Consider the following 22,920-nt stretch of genomic DNA (forward strand, 5'->3'; position numbering starts at 1 on the left):
CCGTCGCTAAGAATTTACCGGCACAGGGTGCGGCATTGAAATTTTTCTTCGGAGAGTGGTGGTGCGGAACCATGGACTGTCATTTTGTTTCCGGTACGAAATGATGAACCCATGTTTCGTCGCTTACGACGGTATTGGACAAAAAATTGTCACCAGCAACGCTATAACGCGCAAGTAATTGAGCACTGACAGTCCTCCGTTGCTCTCTAAGGTCTTCTGTTAGGCGGCGAGGAATACAGCAGCCACACACCTACGAATACTAAAATTGGTGGACGAGTGTGTAAGTACTACCAACAGGGACGTCCAGTTGAACAGCGAGGTGTTTGTGATATGTCGATCATGTGAAATGAGAGTATGCGAACGATCCACACTGCAGCCTTCACAACTACGTGGTGTCGGCCGGCATGCGGGAACCGGACGCTTGCTTGTTGCGTTGGTGACAGATGCTTCGCACAACGACTCACCGTGCTTGATTTCCGTAGACAATCTGCAGGCGCCTGTGACTTTCGGTGATGCTCTGATTTTCAGTCAAAAGAATCTCAATGACAGCTCTCTGTCTGGACTGCATCTCCGTTATAGACGACAATTTGATTGCTACTTACAGAGCCGTCACATATCAGAACTTGAAGAAACTACAGTAGCTGAAGTAGGAAAAAACTCCGCAATTTTTCAACCGAAATGGACCGATAAAAATTGTGTTGGTTTGTTACTGATCGAACGGCCCTCGTAACTTATTTCTTAGAGAAGATATTTAGGGCGTTTTAAGATCATACGATTTCATAAGACTCTGAAGACAATGAAAGGGGGGGGGGGGTGTGGGGGGGGGGGGGGGGGGGGGGAGGAAAAGAGAGAGATCAAATTTAAAGTGCTATTTCGTTCTCCACAAAAGACATCAGTACTTCTGAATATCGTCAAGGATGACTCGATGCTCTACAACGTTGTGATCTACAAAGTCCAGTGCGAGTATAGCCATTCAGACATCCGACAGACGACACGTACAGTCGATAATCGATGCACAGAACGCCAAGCTGCAACACCACAATGAACCGGCTGTGACAGAGCAGTGCATCGACACTGCACACTCTATGGTATGCGACGACGTGAAAATGCTGGCGTCTACTTAGTGATTTAGGAAATCGCCGGTGAAGCAGTGAAAATTTATTTGAAGAAGGTTTTTATTAATGTAAATAGGGGTTTCAGTATGGACAAATAATGGAATTCGGCACTTTCTTTGATTAACTCGTGAAGACGTCTCTATAGCGTACCTCGATGCGTATCCCAAGACAGATGAAGCGTCTAATTACAGATCCAGATTATGCAAAGTTCTTTGGCGCCGAATGTCTGTGCCGTAGTGTATCTGTGGCCGTTGTGTACGAAAGAACAGACACGAGTACTGCAGCTTCAGTCTGTCTGCTCATTTGGAATGTGTCTGGATGATACACGGTCGAAGAATGTTGGCTGTGGCTGAGCGGTTCTTGGAGCTTCAATCCGGAACCGCGCTGCTGCTACGGTCGCAGGTTCGAATCCGGCCTCGGGCATGGATGGATATTTGTGATGTTCTTAGGTTAGTTAGGTCCCATAGTGCTTAGAACCATTTGAACCATTTGAAGTATGTTGAGGACGTGGGTTATCTGCGGCTAAAGGCCCGAAATCTATGTATCTTATAGCCATCTTTTTTTTATAATATGTATAGAAAACCATACTTTTATCGGTTATAAACTTCAAATTTTCGCCCATCACTTTTTATTTAATAATGTAAAATAAATGAATGATGTCCCTTTCCTATAATTTTTATTTACATTTACATGTGTATCTACGACGCTTTCCACCCTTTGATAAAGGGTTGAGTTATCTATTACAGGTATGCTCAGAATCTGATATAAACATAGCTAGTGTTTGATTCTTCCTCAGACTAGCGCACTCCAGAAGCTCCTGTACAATTGAGAATCGTTATCCAGTCCTACGTAAAACGCTGTGGTCGTAGACATTCCGTGAGTGGCCTCTTGCATGCAGTTTGTTAACTACCTAAGAGAAAATGTTTCCCGTTTATATTTAAACAAATTCATGAACTGAAAACTAGGGAAATTCACTGCTATTTCCTTACTAAACTGAATGTTTCCTTGTATTTTGTGTTGATTGCAGTCAGTCGTGCAAGGGAATCTCTACACTGTCAGCCCGTTATTTCTACTCGGCAGACTATTCCTGTGTTGCCCATTAAAAGTTTCTGATGGCAAGGATGATCCTAAGTAAAAGATTAAAGAGAAAAATTACTTATATCTTAGATTAATTAAGACAACTTCCGTCGTCGTCGAGCAGCTTTCAGGAGCTACTTTTATTTGTGATGGCAATAGATACAGGAAAGGTATTTTCGGCTCACCTTTAAATTCCGCAAAAGCTGTAAAGTGTGTTTTTATTGTTCAACGCTTGCTGCGATTACCAGGGCCGGCGTGGATGTTAACTTGGCTTACAGACAGTGGTCGACCAGCAGTGCGCTTCGTCTCACAAGACTTCTGAAAATCAGCTCTTCTTACAGTACTGTAACTTATTGATTCACGGTATCTATAATTACACTACCTGTTTCAAAACTCTGCAGAAAGGGATATGCACAGAAAGACGTCAAATATTAACAGCATATTATTAACCGAGGAGAATATGTCATGGAACAAAAAACATATAACGAAAGTTTAGCCAATATATGGCGCTGTAAGCTTTGTAAAGTAAATGTAGACGGCTACAAATGACAGAAGAATCGAAATACGACGGCTATAATTTGAGTTGCACAGCACACCATCCGTATTTTCAATGTGCATGACTTCACAAGACGGCAATCAACAGTTGTGCACTATTCGTTAGGTACGCCCATCCACCACGGTAACGTCGCACCAAATCAGATACGAAAAATAGGTTTTCAGTTGTCTTGAGACCAAAAACGGCATACAAAGCAAAATGACATCGGTTTTTACACTGAAGCGCCAAAGAAATTGTTATACGCATGCGTATTCAAATACAGAGATATGTAAACGGGCCGAATACGGCGCTGCGGTCGCAACGTCTATATAAGACAACAAGTGTATGGCGAAGTTGTTAGGTCGAATAATCATGCAGCAGTGGCAGGTTCACAAGATTTAAGTTAGTTCGAACGTGGTGTAGTAGTCGGAGCATGAGCGATGTGACGCAGCATCTCCGAGGTAGCGGTGAAGTGGAGATATTCCCATGAGACCATTTCCGAGTGTACCATGAATACCAGGAATCCGGTAAAACATAAAATCTCCGTGATAGATGTGGCCGGAAAAAGATCCAACAAGAACGGGACCAACGACGACTGAAGAGAATCGTTCAACGTGACAGAAGTGCAATCCTTCCGCAGATTGCTGCAGATTTCAATGCTGGGGCATCAACAAGAGTCAGCTTGCGAACCATGCAACGAAACGTCATCGATATGGGCTTTCGGAGCCGGGGGCCCACTCGTGTACCCGTGATGACTGCACGACACAAAGCTTTACGCCTCGCCTGGACCTGTCAACTCCGACATTGGACTGATGATGACTGGAAACGTGTTACCTGGTCGGACGAGTCTCATTTCAAATTGTATCGAGCGATTGGACTTGTACGGGTGTGAAGACCACCTTATTGAATCCATGGACCATGCAAGTCAGTAGGGGACTGTTCACGCTTATGGAGGCTCTATATTGGTGTGGGGCGTGTGCAGTTGGAGTGATATGGGACCCCTGACACCTCTAAATACGACTCTCTCAGGTGACACGTACGTAAGCATAATGTCTGATCAACTGCATCCATTAATATTCATTATGCATTCCACGAGAAAAATGCGACACCCCACACGTCCAGAATCGCTACACTATGGGTCCAGGAACATTCTTCTGAGTTTAAACGCTTCTGCTGGCCACCAAACTCTCCTGACAAGAGCATATCTGGGATGCCTTGCAGGATTCATGGCGTCTGTTCCGTCCAGCACTACTTCAGACATTAGTCGAGTCCATACCACATCGTGTTGCGGCAGTTGTGCGCGCTGTCGGGGATCCTACACGATATTAGGCAGGTGTACCAGTTTCCTTGACTCTTCAGTGTAACTTCCTGTGGCCAGAAACAGCATATGAGGGATAATAATATCGGTTTCTAATTGTTGTGAGACTACAGGAAGACATGATCAATATGTCGTTCACCGTTTTCTGCCACAAGCGGTGTTCAAGAAACAGTAGGTTCCTCAAAAGCCCATAATATTTCGGAGGTCACGTTCAGAACGCGTTGCGTATTGCATGCCTTTAATTCAGATACGTTCGTAATTGGAGCAATAAGCACAACATCTTTGGGATAATCCTACAGCCAGAAGGGACTCGGATTAAAATCAGGTGATCATGATGGCCAGGCTGTGGAGAAACGACGGTTGATAATTCTAGTATTTCCGGGATGCTTCTGCAGCATCTGTTTCACTGGATGCGCAATGTGCACAGGAGCGCTATCTTACATAAAAATGATCCTACCCACATATCACGTTGTTGAAAGGTTGAGGCCGACCGGAGTGGCCGTGCGGTTCTAGGCGCTACAGTCTGGAACCGCGATACCGCTACGGTCGCAGGTTCGAACCCTGCCTCGGGCATGGATGTGTGTGATGACCTTAGGTTAGTTAGGTTTAAGTAGTTCTAAGTTCTACGGGACTGATGACCTCAGAAGTTGAGTCCCATAGTGCTCAGAGCCAGTTGAACCATTTTTTGAAAGGTTGAAACGACGGTGGTGCATAAAGACTCTTACGGGGTTTACTAGAGACAGGATCCACAGGACTCACCTCCCGGAGAAAATACGGCTCTCCGCTAAACATTCCATCAACACGCACCACAGAGTCACATTTACGGCGTGAACTGGTACCGGCCAATGTGCGTGCTGATTTTCCGTTGCCAGTATTCCGCAATTCTGCGTATTGACATATCCTTGGAAAACGGGCTTCGTCTGGCAGCAGAATGTTCCGTGGCTATTCACTGTCAACTATCATGCGAGCAAGATATTCCAGAGCGAATGTTTGTTTTTCTGGTAGGTCAGCAATTGTATGGACAGCAAAGCAGGATGTTTCGGAGGATTTTGTGAGCCATGGTAGCAAGCATTTCCAAGTTTCGGAAAATTCCCCGTGCACTGTATGCCTCTACAACACCATCCTGTAATGCTGTGGCCCCATCTTCGACAGACTTCAGGCCAACTGCTCGCCTCCGTCTGCCATACTTCACTTCTAAAGAACCTATCTTTGAGAATTTTATAAGCATTTCTTCCAGACTTTTAGCCACCGTTGGACCAACGCCATTTCTCATCCCTGAGTATGCGGAACTTCTGGAAGGCTATCGGCGCACGGTCACCGTTCTTTTAAAAGAGATTTACCAGCAGCGCGCGACTCTTCTTGGATAGAATCAAGCTTGGCTTCTCGGATTCCACGTGTCCGCCGGCATTCATATACTGATGCTTACAGTCCCATTTACTGGTCACATTTTCGTGAATTTCTTTTTGTGCCATGATGTTTTCCCTGCATCAGTAATATGCTCTTCAAATGTGACGACTTCCTGAGCAGTGCTTGTCTTTCTACAGAGTTTAAGATCTGGAACTTCATTTATGGGCCGGTCGGGGATAGCCGAGCGGTTCTAGGCGCTACGTCTGGAACCGCGCGACCGCTACGGTCGCAGGTTCGAATCCTGCCTCGGGCATGGATGTGTGTGATGTCCTTAGGTTAGTTAGGTTTAAGTAGTTCTAAGTTATAGGGGACTGATAACCTCAGAAGTTAAGTCCTGTAGTGCTCAGAGCCACTTGAACCATTTCATTTATGGACAGTACATTACACTAAGAATGCTAAGTATTTTGCGAATTTTTTGTGTAGATTAATTCTCCTCGAGCGGTAGCTTGGTTTTACGACCAAATTTCTCTATAAGGCGTCATACTATTGGGCGTAATATGCCCCTGTTTTCCTCCGACATATCAGCTTACCTAGTAGCCATAGGAGGAGCATACATTTTAGCGTAGAATATGAACCACGATGGAACTCAGCATTTTCTACATTAAAAAATCATTGTCAGATATGAAAAATGTGATAAGCAACCAGCTGAGGATTGGAAACTACATGTTTATACCATGTGCCTGAAACTTCTGCCTTTAGCTTACATGCCATCGACGTAAACTAACACTACGAAATGATTAAGTTTTCTGACCAATTTTAATGCCACAACAGCGCGAAAGATATAACCCACGTGGTATTTGCTTTGAAGGCATACAAGTGGAAGCATGCATTTTACACCCTAAACAGCTGCTGAGATGAAATAATGTGTATACGTATGTACCGGATACGGTACTCGATTACATTACAACGAATTTCAAAATCATACAAAAACCGAACATATGCCAGTAGGCCCCGCGATTTGAGGACTTTCCGTACAAACTTAATAATGCATACTGGTGAATATAATAATTCCATGTGACTCTATGACCTTGAGCAGGTTTGACTATTGGATGCTACTTCGACGACTTGCGTCTCCCTAACGAATCCTACTATCCATCCGGGGAATAGAGACATACAGTTCAGCATGGAACCATAGGTCGTTTCTAATAACGTTTCACATCGTTGAGAGGTGGAAGTTAGGTTAGAACGAAGGCTGAAAAATCTGTTTTCCAAATGAGATTTTATTTTCAGGTAAAGACGGAAGCACACCAATGTTACTTTTCTCAATTCGTTCCTGGTGGTATGAAAACACTAATAAAATGGTTCAAATGGCTCTGAGCACTATGGGTCTTAACATCTGAGGTTATCAAGTGTTTAAACTCAGAAGAGTGTTCATGGAGCCACGCTGCGGCAATTTTGGATGTATGGGGTGTCGCATTGTCCTGCTGGAATTGCCAAGTCCGTCGGAATGCACAATGGACACTTAGAACTACTTAAACCTAACTAACCTAAGGACATCATACACATCCATGCCCGAGGCAGGATTCGAACCTGTGACCGTAGCAGCAGCGTGGTTCCGGACTGAAGCGCCTAGAAGCGCTATGCCCCAACGGCCGGCAAAACACTAATAACACATCGCACCTTAATGAAAAATAAAAGAAGTCTGCCCTCTCTGCGTAACAAACAAAATGGCCGCAAACCCGAGGACGTATGCGAGTTGCTGCAAATTGTTACCCTAATTCGAGTACGTGAGCTCTCGTTTTCGTCGGACGTGCTTTACCATTAGACCATCCTGCTCGACATGTAACAGAAAGTTCATTTTATCTGTAGGGTCCGATGAGTGAGTTTACGAGTGACAACATATGTGACATATAAGGCCGTATATTTCGATTGAAGCTTGAATTTTTGACACAGCGAAGGGTCCGTAGACCCTGAATGTGGTATACATTTCAACTTCTTACCTTTACCCGTTCCTGAAGAAAGGGGTCATAACAGTCTGAGAGGCAAGGAGACAGACAGACAGACAGACGAACAGACAATAAAATGATCCTATAGAGGATCCATTTTTACCGAACGAGGAACGGAAACCTAACAATAATTTTGTATGGAGATAAACGCATAATGAGGTACACAAGAATTCGGTCTTCAAAAAGATCAAAAGCTGCGCAGTGAATGTGCCAAAAATATTTCACTGTAGGCAAAGCGAAGCTACGTTATCTTTGCTGCTATAGCTGTAGTACTGAGAACGGAGAAAAAGAGTTTGTTCATTTCTCATCCCAAGACATCCCCACCGCTGTGCTCCAACGGCGGCCATAATTAAGAATACCGAGGCCATTTTTGCCGCTTTTATTACCCGCCGTTCTGTAATTCAGCTAACAATAATAACACACAGCTCGGGGCGGACGGAAACTCACATTTCACAAAACGGCCCCTACGGCGCGAGCGGAGATTATATGACGCCGTTTCAGCGGGCAGCACATTTACGTGTGCAGTATATATATTGGTGTAAGGGTGAACCGAACGCCAGCGAGCGGTGATTCGTGAATTATAACCAGTGTGAGGCAAATAAAACAGCACGAAGGGAGCAGAGAGAGTGTGTGAGTGAGATCGAAGGTGATTCTATGGGGATGGGGAGGGCGGAAGAAAGAGAGGAATCACATACAGTGAAGCAACGACGAAAGAACGGCAGGGTAGATACCGTTGTTCAGGAAAAACCAATGAAGCTGGCATGGTTTACCGAGGAAGTAAATACTGTTCCTCGTATGTTAGTATGTCAATGCTGCTGTTTCATGTACATTGTTGACTATGAACACTATCAAGGCGTGACAGAGAAAACGTCAAATTGATATAAAATGTATTTCAGTCTTGGATACGGAATGATTAGCATTTCACAACAACCGTATAAGGCAGGCTCTCGATCTGTTTCTTGTCGTCATTGAGTTAATGTAAGTAATATAATTCAGAATAAACTGGGAATTACACTCTGGGCGTACATGGTGCTAGAGTTCGAATTCGTGGTAGTTTTTTCTTTATTTTGTTTAGACGTCCTTTCCCTTGCTCTCGCCGTATACAACCAAGAACTGATTTTGTCATTTGACAATAGACTGTCACATGATAGCGGGATCCATTAAATTGCATGCATGTCTCTACCTACAACGCAATGGACAATTGCACGATCATATTTTGTCCTGTCAAGGACATGCAAGGCGGCTTCCCGATGGTGTGCACAAACGATGACTATGTCCATATGCTTTTTGTGCTGGGCTTATCCGATAACCAAGATGCTGCTTCTCCTCATGCGTATGCTGCACGGTATTCTCAAGGTACCATCGTGATAAGTATGTTTACCGTCATCTGGAGCAACTTCTTCTGCAACCAATATGTAATGGACTGAAGTTGTCCTAGAACTAAACGTACTCGACAAAAGAATATGTGATTCTTGAAACCATTCAACACCTGGTATTGCAGGGTAGTTATAAAAATCTCGAAGACAGGTTGTTGTAGTGTTACACGATGAAGAACTGCTTCCACATCATTAGATAGAACACAACACCAACGGTCAGAAGACGGTGTTCGATGATTACGATTTCGTGAATCGCATTTACACCAACTGGAAGATGGAAGGTATCGGACACTTTATAAATAGCGTGATAGGGACTGACGCATCTATCTCCATTCGTGAAGGGATTTTCAACGTCCACAACAGCCATAATTAGTAGGAACATAACCCACATGTCAACCGAGAACGTGGCTTTTCAGGCAAACTTTTGGCATAATCCTGTGGGACTGCATGGTGGAAGGCCGGCCGAAGTGGCCGTGCGGTTAAAGGCGCTGCAGTCTGGAACCGCAAGACCGCTACGGTCGCAGGTTCGAATCCTGCCTGGGGCATGGATGTTTGTGATGTCCTTAGGTTAGTTAGGTTTAACTAGTTCTAAGTTCTAGGGGACTAATAACCTCAGCCGTTGAGTCCCATAGTGCTCAGAGCCATTTGAACCATTTGCATGGTGGAAGGAGTGCTCTTGACATTCTCCAGATCTCTCACCAACTGAAAACGTCCGGTCGATGGTGGCCGAGAAACTGTCACTTAGAATACCCCCCGATCTAAAAATCGGAAACAGAAATAGTCACGTCATGTCATCAAGAAATAAAAGCAATATCGTCGATAGATCCTAATTTGTCATTCCTAGACATCAGTGGTCTAGGACTTTTCGAAGCACACTCTCGTTATCAGAAATAACACAGCAACCAGCCTGTAAATCCCTAAGAGATGTGCTTGCATGTATTGCTCCAAATTTTGGTAAGAAATCATCCTAGGAATGAATGTTCCGATTTACCTCCATTTTTTCATTTTATGCCCAATTACATTATTCGCAGTGAGTTGATTTTGTAGTACCATGAAAGCAACAGTTTGGACAAAGAATTGCCTGTTATAGTGTGCAATTCACAAGGAAGTTGTTCATCGAGTCATCTTCAAGTTATTTCTCCGTCGTTCCACCCTCTAACATTGCATAGGAGAAACGAACAAATTTTCATTGACAGCTCTGTTTCTTTTATTTTATTACGATGGTCATTTCTCCATACGTAAGTGGGCTCCACCAAAACATTTTCGCATTCTGAGGGAAAAGTTGGTGACTGAAATTTCATGTCAAGATGCTGCCATCGTCGCTTTAACGACAGCCACCCGAGGCCGCGTATCATTTCCAAGACACTCACTCCCATATTTCGTGAACATATAACTCGAGCTATCCTCCGTCAATCCTATCTGATGCGCAGCAATACCGCACAGGAGATGGACAAGCATGTTGTAGAAGTCTCTTTAGTACCTATGTTGCATTTTCTGTTTGATCTGACAATAAATAGCAGTATTTGCTTTGATTCCTTCACAACATTGTATCCTTGAACTTCTCAGTTCTTCATCATTCGTAATTGTAATCCTTAAGTCTTTTGCTGAATTCCCAGCTTTTTGAATTATAGGATGTATCGCGTAACCGAAATTTAGCGGATTGCTTTTAGTACTCATGTGGATGAGTTCACATGTTTGAATACTAAGTCAATTGCCACTTTTCGCGCCGTACAGATATCTTGTCTAAATCATTTTGCAATTGGTTTTGATCTTTCGATGATTTTAATAAACGGTATATGAGAGCATCATCTGCTATAACCTCAAAATGCTGTCCCAATTGTCTCCTCAGTCGTTTCTGCAGCTTAGGGTCAACAGAGTGCCTGCAACACTTCCCTGGGGAACGCCAAAAATTACTCCTGTTTTACTCGATGACTTGCCGTCAATTGCTGTGAACTGTGATCTCTTTGACAGGAAATCACAGATCCAGTCGCACAACTGAGATGGTGCTTTCTAAGCATGATATTTGATTATAAGTCACTTGTGAGTAACAGTATTCAAAAGTCCTCCGGAAATTTAAAAGTGTGTAATCAGTTTGATATCCCTTGTCGACAGCACCCATTACAACGTGAGCAAAAATACCTAGTTGTGTTTCACAAGAATGAAATCTTCTGAATCCGTTTCGCTTATTTGTAAATAATTTCTTCGAGGTATATGTTCAAAAATCCTGCTTCAAATCGAAGTTAGTGATATGAGTCTGTGATTCAGTGGATTATATTTCCATTATTCGGTACTGATGTGACATGAACAACTATCCAGGACTTAGATACGATTCATTCGACGAGCTGGTGGTTGTGTGTGATTGCTAATTATGGAGCTATTGTAGCAGCATATTCTGAAAAGAACCTATCTGATATACAATCTGCACGAGACATCTAGTCTTTATTAAGTGATTTAAGCTGTTTCATATTCTGACAACGTCTGCTTTTAAGTTGCTCTTGGTCGCTGTTGTCCTCGATTCGAATTACGGAACATTTCTTCGTCTTTAGGCAATCCGTTTTTAGTAACTCTGCTATAGTGGCACTGTGATCAATAACATTACCATTATTGTCACGCAGTGAAGGCATTGTCTACGTCTTGCTGCTGGTGTATTTAAATAAGACCAGACTCTCTTGGCGTTTTGTGCCAGATTTCGACCCAGAGTTTCGTTGTAGAAACTGTTAAAACATCTCGCACTGAAGATCTGAAGATATTTTTAAACTTACAGCTTCTACAGAACTTCGTAATTCTTGGAGATTTTGCGTCCTTCTAAATTTGGCATGCCTTTTCAGTTGGTTCTGCAAGAGTGTTCTGACCTGTTTGTGTATTATGGTGGATCGGTATCATCTCTTATCGGTTATGCACGTCCGAAAATAGAGACTGAAGCACAGCAGTCCTAATATTATCCACCTTATGTGCGCTAGTCTCATCTCTCCTTACATCCTTAATTCACCAATTTTCATTGGGTGGAAAGAATTGTAATAAATTCCGCCCAATCTCATGAGGACAAATGAAAGTTGCATGAAGAAATAAATACAGAAATTTAAACGCAAGTCGACTGAGTGATGTCATATGAAAGTCAAGTATCAGTCTTTAACACGCATTCAGAAACGACTCACGCGGGACATCAAGCCTACCGGACGTCGTGACACAAGAGAAACGCTCAGCTGTTTATGGTTATATGAAAATCCGGGTCGGCTAGTATGAAAATCGTTCCAATTGTTAAAAAAAAAAAACGAGCAGGGGGCGTGCATGAGCCCTCTGGAACCAGTTCAGGTTTTAAGTTTGATTCATAAAGTGAATCAGGATTCGTGCTACTGGAAGATATGGAAGATCACTGTCTACAAAGTTTTGTATGTCCACGAGTCTGTTCCGAGAAAAAACGTTCTAACTTGTAAGAAGAAATACTGAAACTGGTAACCGATAAATTTTTATACATTATTTTCATGTATCATGCAGCTTTGATCACAGATACAGAGCTTTCAACTGTGTGCATAACACGTATTGCGTTCACTTAGTTACACACATCAAAAAATGTTTGGCGTCACCTCGGTTCCAAGAGTTCTGGAACATGTACAGAAAATTTGATCAGAGATCAAGATAAACATCAATTCCGCCCTTTTTATTGCTCATGAAAACCACACAATGCATGTTGCACCACCATAAAGCGAGATATTCAGATGTGGAGGTCCAGATTGCTGTACTTACCAGTATCCCTCATAACCAGTAGCGCGTCCTCTTGCACTGACACATGCCTGTATTCGTAGTGGCATACTATCCACAAGTTCATCAAGGCCCTGTTGGTCCTGATCGCCCCACTCCTCTACGGCGATTCGCCGTAGATCCCTCGGAGTGTTTGCTCGGTCACGACGCCCATAAACAGCCCTTCACAATCTACTCCAAGCATGTTCGATATGGTTCATGCCTGAAGAACATGCGGACTCTAGCCGAACCATGTCGTTATCCTGAAGGAAGTCATTCACAAGATGTGCACGATGGGAGCACGAATTGTCGTCCCTGAAGACGAATGCCTCGTGAATATGCTGCCGATATATTTGCACTGTCGGTCGGAGGATGTCATTCACGTATCGTACAGCCGTTACGGAGCACTCCATGACCACCAGCGGCGTACTTCGACCTTACATAATGCCACCCCAAAACAGCAGGGAACCTCCACCATTCTGCACTCGCTGGACCGTGTATCTAAGGAGTTCAGCCTGACCGGATTGCCTCCAAACACGTCTCCGACGATTGTCCGGTTGAAGTCATATGTGACATTCATCGGTGAAGAGAACATGATGCCGATTCTGAGCGGTCCAGTCGGCATGTTGTTGGGGCCATCTGTATTGCGCTGCATGCTGTCGTGGTTGCAAAGATGGACCTCGCCGTGGACGTCGGAAGTGAAGTTGCGCATGAAGTAGCCCATGGCGCACAGTTTGAGTCGTAACACATCCTGTAGCTGCACGAAAATCATTATTCAACTTGGTGGCGTTGCTGTCAGTGTTCCCCCGAGCCATTATCCGTAGGTAGCGGTTATCCGCTGCAGTAGTAGCCCTTGACGGCCATCGACAGCTCCTGTCTCTCTGCATCTCCTCCATATCCGAAGTACATCGCTTTGGTTCACTCTGAGACGCCTGGACACCTCCCTTGTTGATAGCCCTTCCTGACACGAAGTAACAATGCGGACGCGATCGAACCGCGGTAGTGACCGTCTACGCATGGTCGAACTACAGGCAACACAAGCCGTGTACCTCCTTCCCGGTGGAATACCTGGGACTGATAGGCTTTCTGACCCCCTCCTTTTAATAGACGTGGTTGTTTACATCTTTGGGCGGGTTTAGTGCCATCTGTGAACCGTCAAAGGGACTGTGTCTGTGATACGCTATCCACAGTCAACTTCTGTATTCAGGAGTTCTGAGAACCGGGGTGATGCAAAACTTTTTTTAATTTGTGTATATTCAGCGTTTCAGTAAGGAGGAAGGGGTATTATTGTTTATATACGTTGTGCAGCGTATTGCAATCCAACGCACTCTGAGTAGTGCCTCAACGCACATAGCTTTCTCCATTCAGTTCATAATAGAACTATTTTTACGTACATTGACATACAAAACTAAAACTTTTTTTAACGAAGTCCACAAGATTTCCGAGATTAATTTCTTGGAGTACCCTTTCAAAATACTGTGCTAGGGCTCCGTAAGAAACTAACTATGCGTACATGATGATCAAGCACTTGATGTACCTATTGTACTTCTTCCCTCCTGCGTTGCTAAAGGTAGGACCCCAGGAGAAACGACGTCACACCTATTTTCAGACCACTTCAGAGGACACAGATTGTGTGCGCCGTTGAAGACAGTCTCATTCTCTGGGTTCGCGACGTACAGATTCCTTGTGAGCGCCATAACAATTACATTAGACCGTGCAGTCGTACCATTACCGGCTGATGTGCAGAAAACCAAAGAAACATTTTTAAAAAAATCGAAAACAAGAGAAATTAGTAGTTCTTAATCGCAGACTTACAGATATCATAGAATAATTTCTGATCAAATTAGAAATTGGTATCATGCTTCTGCACACAGGGATTCTGTTAATAATGAAGCAGTAGAAGTTAATACTAGAATACTTTCAACAGACAGAGACTATAGACTCAATGTTGCGCTGAAAAGACACAGTTACATAAGCTGAACTGCTTAGCTTCCTAGGAGAGTGGTGCCCTATATACTGACAGAACTGATGCGCTGAGAAAACGAAGAATGCTTCGTAGGAAGACGTCGTGAAACGTGGATGGTAATCTTCCGACACTGGAACTATACTAAAGCAAACTTCGATGTATTGCCTGTAGAATTTAGTTTCAGGATCTTCCGCTGTGTTTTGTTTAACAAGTTCGTGACGTTTCCCTGTACGAATGCCCAGTATTGTCAAAGATTCACCCTTCGTTGATTAGGGAGGCTGAATCTTTGACAATGCTTGCCACTCGTGCTGGCGAAATGTCAGGTAAGAAATTAAACAAATGTCGGTAGAAGATCCTGAAACGGAATTCTGTTGGCAACATGGCAACAAATTCAAACGATAGACTCAGTGGTGTTGTAAAGGAAACTTTAATAATAATGAATTTTGGAAATTATATAAATCCAATTCCGACTCGTTGAATTTTTCCTGATTGGTTGATAAAGATTGAAATTATGTTTTTGGTGGTCCGCAAAAAGGTGTTGTTATTGTTGTACGGCTCATAATTGTTCATTAAGCTGCGTTATGAAACAAATATTTGCATCTTTTTCTTTAAACGAACCGTATATTTTCTTTGATCTTATTTAACGGATCATTTCAATCGAATAGCACTGAAATGCGTTACGAAAAATAAATTATTCACTGGCCCATGACTTCCGACAAGGATAGTTTCACTTCCATTATTGCTGAAACATGAGAATGCTGTTAAAGACGATGATAATTTCATTACTATGTTCATAGTTGCTTCATTATTTCGACAAATGATCTTCTAGTAGGTAATTAGCCTTCGAGTAAATTTCCTTGACTATAATCATGTTTCTGTATCAATCCTTTTATGAAACAGTTGTGGTATCGGAGTACATCCCACTCATCACGTTTATGAGTAGTGACACTTCACTGATAAGTGACAGTTATCACACTGTGAAAACGTCACGTGTCGTCATTTCTTTAAATTTGACTACAGAGTTCCAGTATATGACTAAGCAACAACCGTTTACAGCATATATATTATAAAACATTAAAAGAGAATAACGTAAATTAAGCTTTCGAGTCTACATTATTTTTTATTTTATTGGTTAAATCCGTTTCACTTTCGTCGTTGTCGTTGAGAACAATGTGTAATGGGTGAGCCGGTCAGAGTGGCCAAGCGGTTCTAGGCGCTACAGTCTGGAACCGCAAGACCGCTACTGTCGCAGGTTCGAATCCTGCCTCGGGCATGGATGTGTGTGATGTCCTTAGGTTAGTTAGGTTTAAGCAGTTCTAAGTTCTAGGGGACTGATGACCTTAGAAGTTAAGTCCCATAGTGCTCAGAGCCATTTTTTGTAATGGATGAAATTACTCACCGTGTGGCTTTTTCATATAATAATAAACAATTGAAAGGTTTTCTGATCTGTGGTCGCACAACAGGCCTGAGAACTCAAATACGTAGATCCTGGTTTAAGTCACTGACAAGTCCTAGTGACGTCACTAGCGAAATCGGGAATGGTATATTTACCGGATCATCCGGCTTTGCGGCAATGTCCTGGAGTTAAATTCCAACCCCATCCACAGGGTCTTACGTAGTGGGGACAAGTTTCATAGTTGACGGCGATCCGTTAACCGGATATGGGTTTCAAAACCAGCAGCGTCTGTGGCACTATTCTAGACGAGTAGACTAGCTGCCGGCATCGGGTTTCACCGTCTCCTTTCCCTTTCATAGTCGTGAACCACAGAAGAGCGGTACTAGAAACTCCACACGGAATGTCAGCCTCAATATACACACTTTCGACAAAACATACGTCGTGAAGAAATGGCACCAGAGCGGAAAACAAAGAAAAGCTTTAGAAATCTACAGCTGAACCTATTACTTGAGGTGTTCGTGACAAGAAGAAAGTAGTGAGAGGAAACGAAAAAAGAAATAAATACAGAGGAAATGAGCGTAAGAAAATAAAGAGATAAATGCATCTCCTAAGTCCCTGAAGAAGAAGCTTCACCAGGATAGTCAAAAGATAGGGAAGAAAACTGGCTGAATCATTTTCTGATACATGATGTCTGCTTTTGAGTTAATTTGGGGTGAAGACGGAAATCATAAGCCGGGTATTTGAACAGTCGTTCTCTGGAACTGGAGTCCAGTTTCTTATAACCATTGGGTCGCCAGTGGGAACGAACGATGGGACGTGAAAAATATGAAACAATATAAAAGGTATCAATGGTAGGAAAGAAAATAAATGGGTCACAGAAGGGACTGAAGAAAAGGAAAGGGGAAAATGGATGAGAGAGGAACGTGAAAAGAAGAAACAGGAAATTGAACAGATCCAATTAATAATATACAAATAATGATTTTCTTCTGCTGCAAAATTGTCCTCCCTACAACATTATCTCCAAACAACGACAGGCATTAAATAACCAATGCAACGAAATCGTTTTCTGTGACAATTTAGATTTGAAAAACGTGAAATTTGTTGTGAAACATATTGGAATATCCTCGCTTCAGCCTCTATAGTTTTATAAAGTTTCGATGGATAGCGACGTTATACATAGCCTTCAAAATGGTGTCTTTAACGGAGCTGTCATTCATTTTCCTTTGGCAGAAAATCAGAACATAACAGATATTCGTAGGTGCCTGCACAATGTCTACGGACACCTGGTAGTGAACAAAAGCACGGTGAGTCGTTGGGCGAGGCGTGTGTCATAATCAGAGCAAGTTGGCACAAATCTGTCGTAAGTTGAGCGTACCCATGTGTGACACCTGCAACGTTGGCACCCGTGGACACCCTCATTCGAGGTGATCGGCGGATCATAATCCAACGCCCCACTGCGCAACTGGATGTCTCCGTTGACAGTGCTGACACACTCGTCCATTGGTTAGGGTTTTCGAAGGTGTGTTCCTGCTGTGTGTTTCGCTGCCTAATAGAAGACCAGAAAGAGCAACGACGGACCATCTGTGCAAAGTTGGTTGCGTGTTACGGGCTGACCGTGACACCATCGTCGAAGGCGGTGAAGAATGGGTTCATCACTTTGAACCGGAAAACGCTAATCCATGCAGCGGCGCCACACCATCTCTCTTCCGAAGAAAAAGTTCAAAGCTGCACCCTCAGCAGATAAAGACGTGAGGACGGTCTTCTGGGACACTGAAGGGGTTATTCTGTTCGATGTCCTCCCTCATGGTGTAACGATAAGTTTCGAAGTGCAACCAACCCCCCCCCCCCCCCCCCCAGGAAATAGAAGAAACAACTTCAGCGTGTTTATCGCGAGAAAATCGCAAGCGAACCCCTCCTTCTCCACGGCAAGGCAAGGTCTCACACGAGTCTACGCACCCCAGAGGCGCTCACAAAACGTCACTGGATGTTCCTCCCCAGCCACCTTGCAGCCCGGTTCTCATAACCTCCGACTTCACCTGTTTGCCCAAAGAAGGATACACTCTGTAGGAAGCAGTACACGGATGATGGAGAGGTTATTGACGCAGCGAGATGTTGGCTCCAACATCTGCCAGTGGAGTGGAACCATGCTGGCATACATGCCCTTCTAGCAAGATGGTGGAAGGCTGTCGCATTGAACGACGATTATGCTGAAAAACGGGTTTAAGCCAAAAGAGTGGGGAATGATATGGTGTGTTGGAATCCTGAATTGAACCAACATGCCTTTAGAGAAAAAAAAAAACCTGTTAGTCGTATAGCCACTGTTAACAGCACAATCACTATCCTAGTTGATAATAGTTCAGGCTAGCTTCTGGAACGTAATCAATGAAATAGTCAACTTCATCATATTCTTCGTAAAAGAAAGTTCATTATTCTCTTTTGTTGTAGAAGTACAGATTAAAATAGTGCAGATTAACTACAAGACACGTAGAGCTTACTGTTTTCGAGTCGGCAAAGACAAGCGAGGCAGTAAATGAACGCCTCATGAACGAATGCAGCGCATAGAACTACTCATTCTGTAAGTCGCTTAGCCGGCCGTTGTGCCCACCCGGCTGTAGGCGCTTCAGTCCGGAACTGCGCTGCTGCTACGGTCGCAGGTTTCAATCCTGCCCAGGGCATAGATTTGTGTGATGTCCTTAGGTTAGTTAGGTTCAATTAGCTCTAAGTTTAGGGGACTGATGACCTCAGATGTTAAGTCCCATAGTGCCTAGAGCCATTTTTTTTAAATCACTTACCACACAAGTATTATCTCATTCATCGCATATTTCGCTGTACTTTAACTCATCTGCCAAAGTATAAACAGGACAGTTAATTAAAAGTATCTCTTGTGGATATTTTAGAACACGAGACTTTGTATTACCTGGAAACAAATACAGATCATTGCTACGAGTCACGAAATAATTATTTCAATAACCTTTGTACGAAAATTTTCAGGCTAACACTTCGATGGGGCTATTGGCGTCTCTTTGTGTTTTTAAGGAGTGCTGGAGCCATACTAAGACCTTTCTAAACAGAGTCTAAGAAACAAAAGTACTCCGTAACAAACTTACCACACTTCATGTTTGGAAGGCTTTTCTTCTTTTGTTCCAAGTTAGAATAACGTCGCTATACTTTTAAAAGAAATTTGCGTTGAGTGTGGTAGTATAAGACTGCCAACTTTTAGCAGAAAAGAGATTCAAACTGAAATTATTTTATTTTATAACTTGTAATTATGTTGCTCATTCATAGCTAATGAAAGACAACCAGTAACGTACAGAAGACTATCGGTATGATCTAGTCAGTTCATTTTACGCTTAGATGTACATGAATGGTTACTAAGTCTGTACTTAGAAACCAGTCATATATCGCTACGTGTTTAAGATGCTTAGTTTCATTTTATCATGACGCCCGAAGTTTCTTACACAGCTACAATCTTTTGTAAGAGCCTTTGGATTCTTGATATAGGGTTTATCGCTGCGACTTCTGCGTGTAAAACATCTTTGGTTTACTTGTCGTGTCAAATGTGGGTAAAACTCTCGAGGTTTCGATGAAACCCACCAAATTCTTTGTCAAGTAATAGCTGTCAGCTGTTCCTCACGAATGAAGTTGGAAAATTTCGACGAAAGCTAGAGGTTTTATCCAGATTTGATGCAACAAGCTCAGTCTGTATTGTTGCCGTGCGAGTGGTGAGTTGCAACTCAACGTTTTGAGCATTACGTTCATTACTTTCGTCCAAAGTACCGCTGATTTCACTGTCATCATTAATCGCAAAAGCCAAATACTTACCAAATGATGTACAGAGAACTAAGTGAGATGAACTATTCAAGTGGATGATGGTAAACATCGAAACGGGTTTTCATTCCTATTAAATGAAGCTAAATTCAGAGTGTCCATAAATATGGTCACCACAGCGACGGTTATCATGGACACATATCCATGACGGATATCGAAAGATTAAATTGTGGTATTATCAAATATGGACATTAGAGAGTCGTTGTTGCTTGAAGCTCTCTGCAATATTTTAATGACTGCTGTGTGATGCGTATGTTTATGGTATGAAAGCAAAAATTAGCTGTTCATGGAACATGACAGTAGACACATAAACTAAAGAAGATAAAAGAAAGGACGAAAGTAAGAGACTGGCTACACTGCATAAGTAACGCAATAGAGCGAAAAACCGTGAGCTACTCTGACAAATTTCTACACAAAATAGATGTGTTGAGCCAAAGTAATTGTTTCGATTTAGGTATGAAAGCCTGGAGGCTGCTTCTCACAATTTTCTCTTTCTCTGGAAGGCTACTGTTCAAGAAACCCGCGGAATGGTTTATATCCATTTGTACAGCTTCAATAAAACTCTTCAGGGCATGTGACCGCATTGTCAATAAGCAAAACTGTCCGATGTTTCGGCGGCTGTTACAATTGGCTTTCCTCAGGGTGTTTTGCTGACTTTGCAACAGCGGCCGAAATGTCGGGGAATTTTACATACTGTCAGTGCGGTCACATAGCCTCAAGAGTTTTATTAAAAGTGACAACGGCCGCAGAAGCCTACTCCTGTATGTCTGTGTAATGCACAAAAAAGTTTTTATGCAGTTTTCACTGAATGAACGCTGTCTCATTCGCCCCTGGTACAGGGCGTCGCTGTTTCCTTCCTTGATTTACAGAAATGTTTAGATATTTTCATGACGTATTTTCTTACGGTATCTTTATCACTGCTACAGCCTCAGCTCCATTTGTCATCAAAAGAGGAACAATGTTAAAAAATATATATGTTAATCAATCCTTCTTTGGTTACACGCGAGACTAGCAGCTCGTTTAATGCAATCGTAAAAAAGTGTACAATTTTAAATGAAGAACTGCGGAAGAGCGAATAAAAAGACGAGTTAACAAAATGTTTAAAGAGTTATCTCCATTTTATCAAGACAACGTTTATCATTTCACTTCAGTTTCACTAGACGCACATTCCTAGTGCTGCAACCGTAGTTTAGTACATATTAATAAACAAAAAAAATTTCCTGGATTTTTCTTAATTTTTGGTTTCTGCGGACCGAACGATCTCGATCGCTTAACGGCGTTTGCGTTACTGCAATCATTATATCTGTAATGAACATTAAAGAAGCATAATTTGTACATTACTAGGTAAAAAAGTTAAGGAACTTGCATTTTTTCTTATTTCTAAACTCTAGTAAATATCCTTTCACAGATTTTCAGTTTTGCCTTTCGTCGACTGATAATGTATAAATAACACGTCTCACTATAGCCGAAATGCCATTGCAAACGGAGAGAAAGACAAGTCACTGGAATCAGTCACAGCCACTAAATATGTGGGAGTACGCACAAGGAGAGATTTCAAGTTGAACGACCACGTAAAAGTAATTGTGAAAAGGCAGATGACAGACTCAGATTCATTGGAAGAATCCACAGGAAGTGCAGTCCACCGAAGAATGGCTTAGCTTACAAAACCTTCGTCCGAACAGCACCTGAGTATGCCTTTGTCAGTCTTGGACCACTGCGAAATACGACTGAAAGGTAAAATTGAGCAGATCCAAAGAAGAGCAGCGCGTTTCGCCTTAAGTTCGTTTAGCGTCGCAATAGCAAGGTTGATTTCTTTATGCTTTTGAAAATATTCTAATCTAGTACTGCAGACTGTGTTTTAAAATGTTGGAAAAATATTTATTGTTTTATTGATCTCTTACGCCAGATTCCGTAAATGTTTCCAACTTTTCAGTGAAAGTAACATTTCACAACAAATGTCATATTCATATTTTGAGGCTCAGGACCATTATTGCACCCTTGCAGGTCTTTAGCAAGTATGCTGTAAAACAAAGTCAATGACGATTAAAGAAATTTGTATTTTTTAAATTTCCTTTTGCTTTTGTCGTAAAGTACTCGTACCCTCCGTGTATACTGTACGGAAAATGAGTTGGTATTGCTAAGATTATGCTAAAGGGTATTGTCAGGTTTTGAATCCTACTTATACATCGTTTAGAAAGTATGTTGTTAATAAAAGTTAAGAAAGGTTAACGGTTTTCTTTGTGGTGGGCATAAAGTATACTTCTTCCATCTCATTTGTTAATACACCTTATGGCAAACGCGATGATACTGTTATTGTTAATAGGCGCGAAAGCATCGGCGAGCTGGTGGACGAACTCGAGTGTCGTACGGTGTAATGAATGATTTTTATAAGTATACTGTTTTATCCACAAATGGTACCACAGACAGAATTTAAAATAAGAAAAATTTGTATGTTTCTTGAGAGTTATTTTGCGTGAACGAGCACATAGGCCTCATACAAATAACGAAAAATTATTATACACCACCGGTCATTGTGATTACCTTTTTCTATGCTAAGTATAGTCTTCATGAGGTAGTAGAGAGAAGAAATGCAAAAGTAAACAAGCTTCATTGTCGGTGACAGAGAACGTAGAGAAGACAGCAAACCTCAGCTTCTGTACACGGTTTCGAATGTGTGGAGTACGGTGTATAAATTCTGTGCGGGGGGTGTCAGAGGATGAAGGAGAGCGGCGCGCGCGGCGTGCGATCGCGTACTCACCGCGCGTAGTGCGCGCAGGCTCGGCAGAGCGCACTCACAGGTGCGCTACGCGGCGGCTACTGCCGTCCGGCCGCCTCGGCGCGCCGAGGAGCTCCGCTGCGTGCACGGCGCATGCGCCGGCCGCAGCCCATGTCATTCGCGCCGTCCCTGCCTTACTTCCCTCACAGCAGCCTCAACCCGCGGCGCCTTCACTCTGCGGCTTACCTACTTCCAGACTGGGGCACGGAAAAAATGCTTTCGCATGCGGCTGCTGTCATTTTACTCATCTGAGTGACCATGGACGATCGCGAATACTATTGCAATGGCGCTTTAACTGCCCCAATGCAATTCGAACTTAAGCTGACGAGAAAAATCTGTCGCTCAGCTCCCCTTTCTGTTTGTCTATGACATAATTTGTCAATTTATAATGACTAAAATTTTTGTATCCAGCCTGGATAGGCGGCGAGTGGATCTGCTTCTG

At 42.8% G+C, this 22,920-nt stretch overlaps 1 protein-coding gene across 2 annotated transcripts in view; it reads right to left on the bottom strand.

Moving 5' to 3' along the window:
• Nucleotides 1–22,521, bottom strand: part of LOC124777382 (suppressor of lurcher protein 1-like) — a 726,507-nt gene extending 703,986 nt beyond the window's left edge. Inside the window, exon 1 of one of the 2 annotated variants that reach the window (XM_047252770.1) lies at nucleotides 22,461–22,521. The gene's annotated coding sequence lies outside the window, so the exon portion shown is untranslated. Of the gene's footprint in view, nucleotides 1–22,243; nucleotides 22,374–22,460 lie in introns of those variants that run through there. The other variant, XM_047252771.1, reaches the window with a different exon arrangement.
• Nucleotides 22,522–22,920: the final 399 nt, after the last annotated feature.

The sequence above is a fragment of the Schistocerca piceifrons genome, chromosome 2 (assembly GCF_021461385.2).
Source record: "Schistocerca piceifrons isolate TAMUIC-IGC-003096 chromosome 2, iqSchPice1.1, whole genome shotgun sequence".
NCBI classification, from domain to species: domain Eukaryota; kingdom Metazoa; phylum Arthropoda; class Insecta; order Orthoptera; family Acrididae; genus Schistocerca; species Schistocerca piceifrons.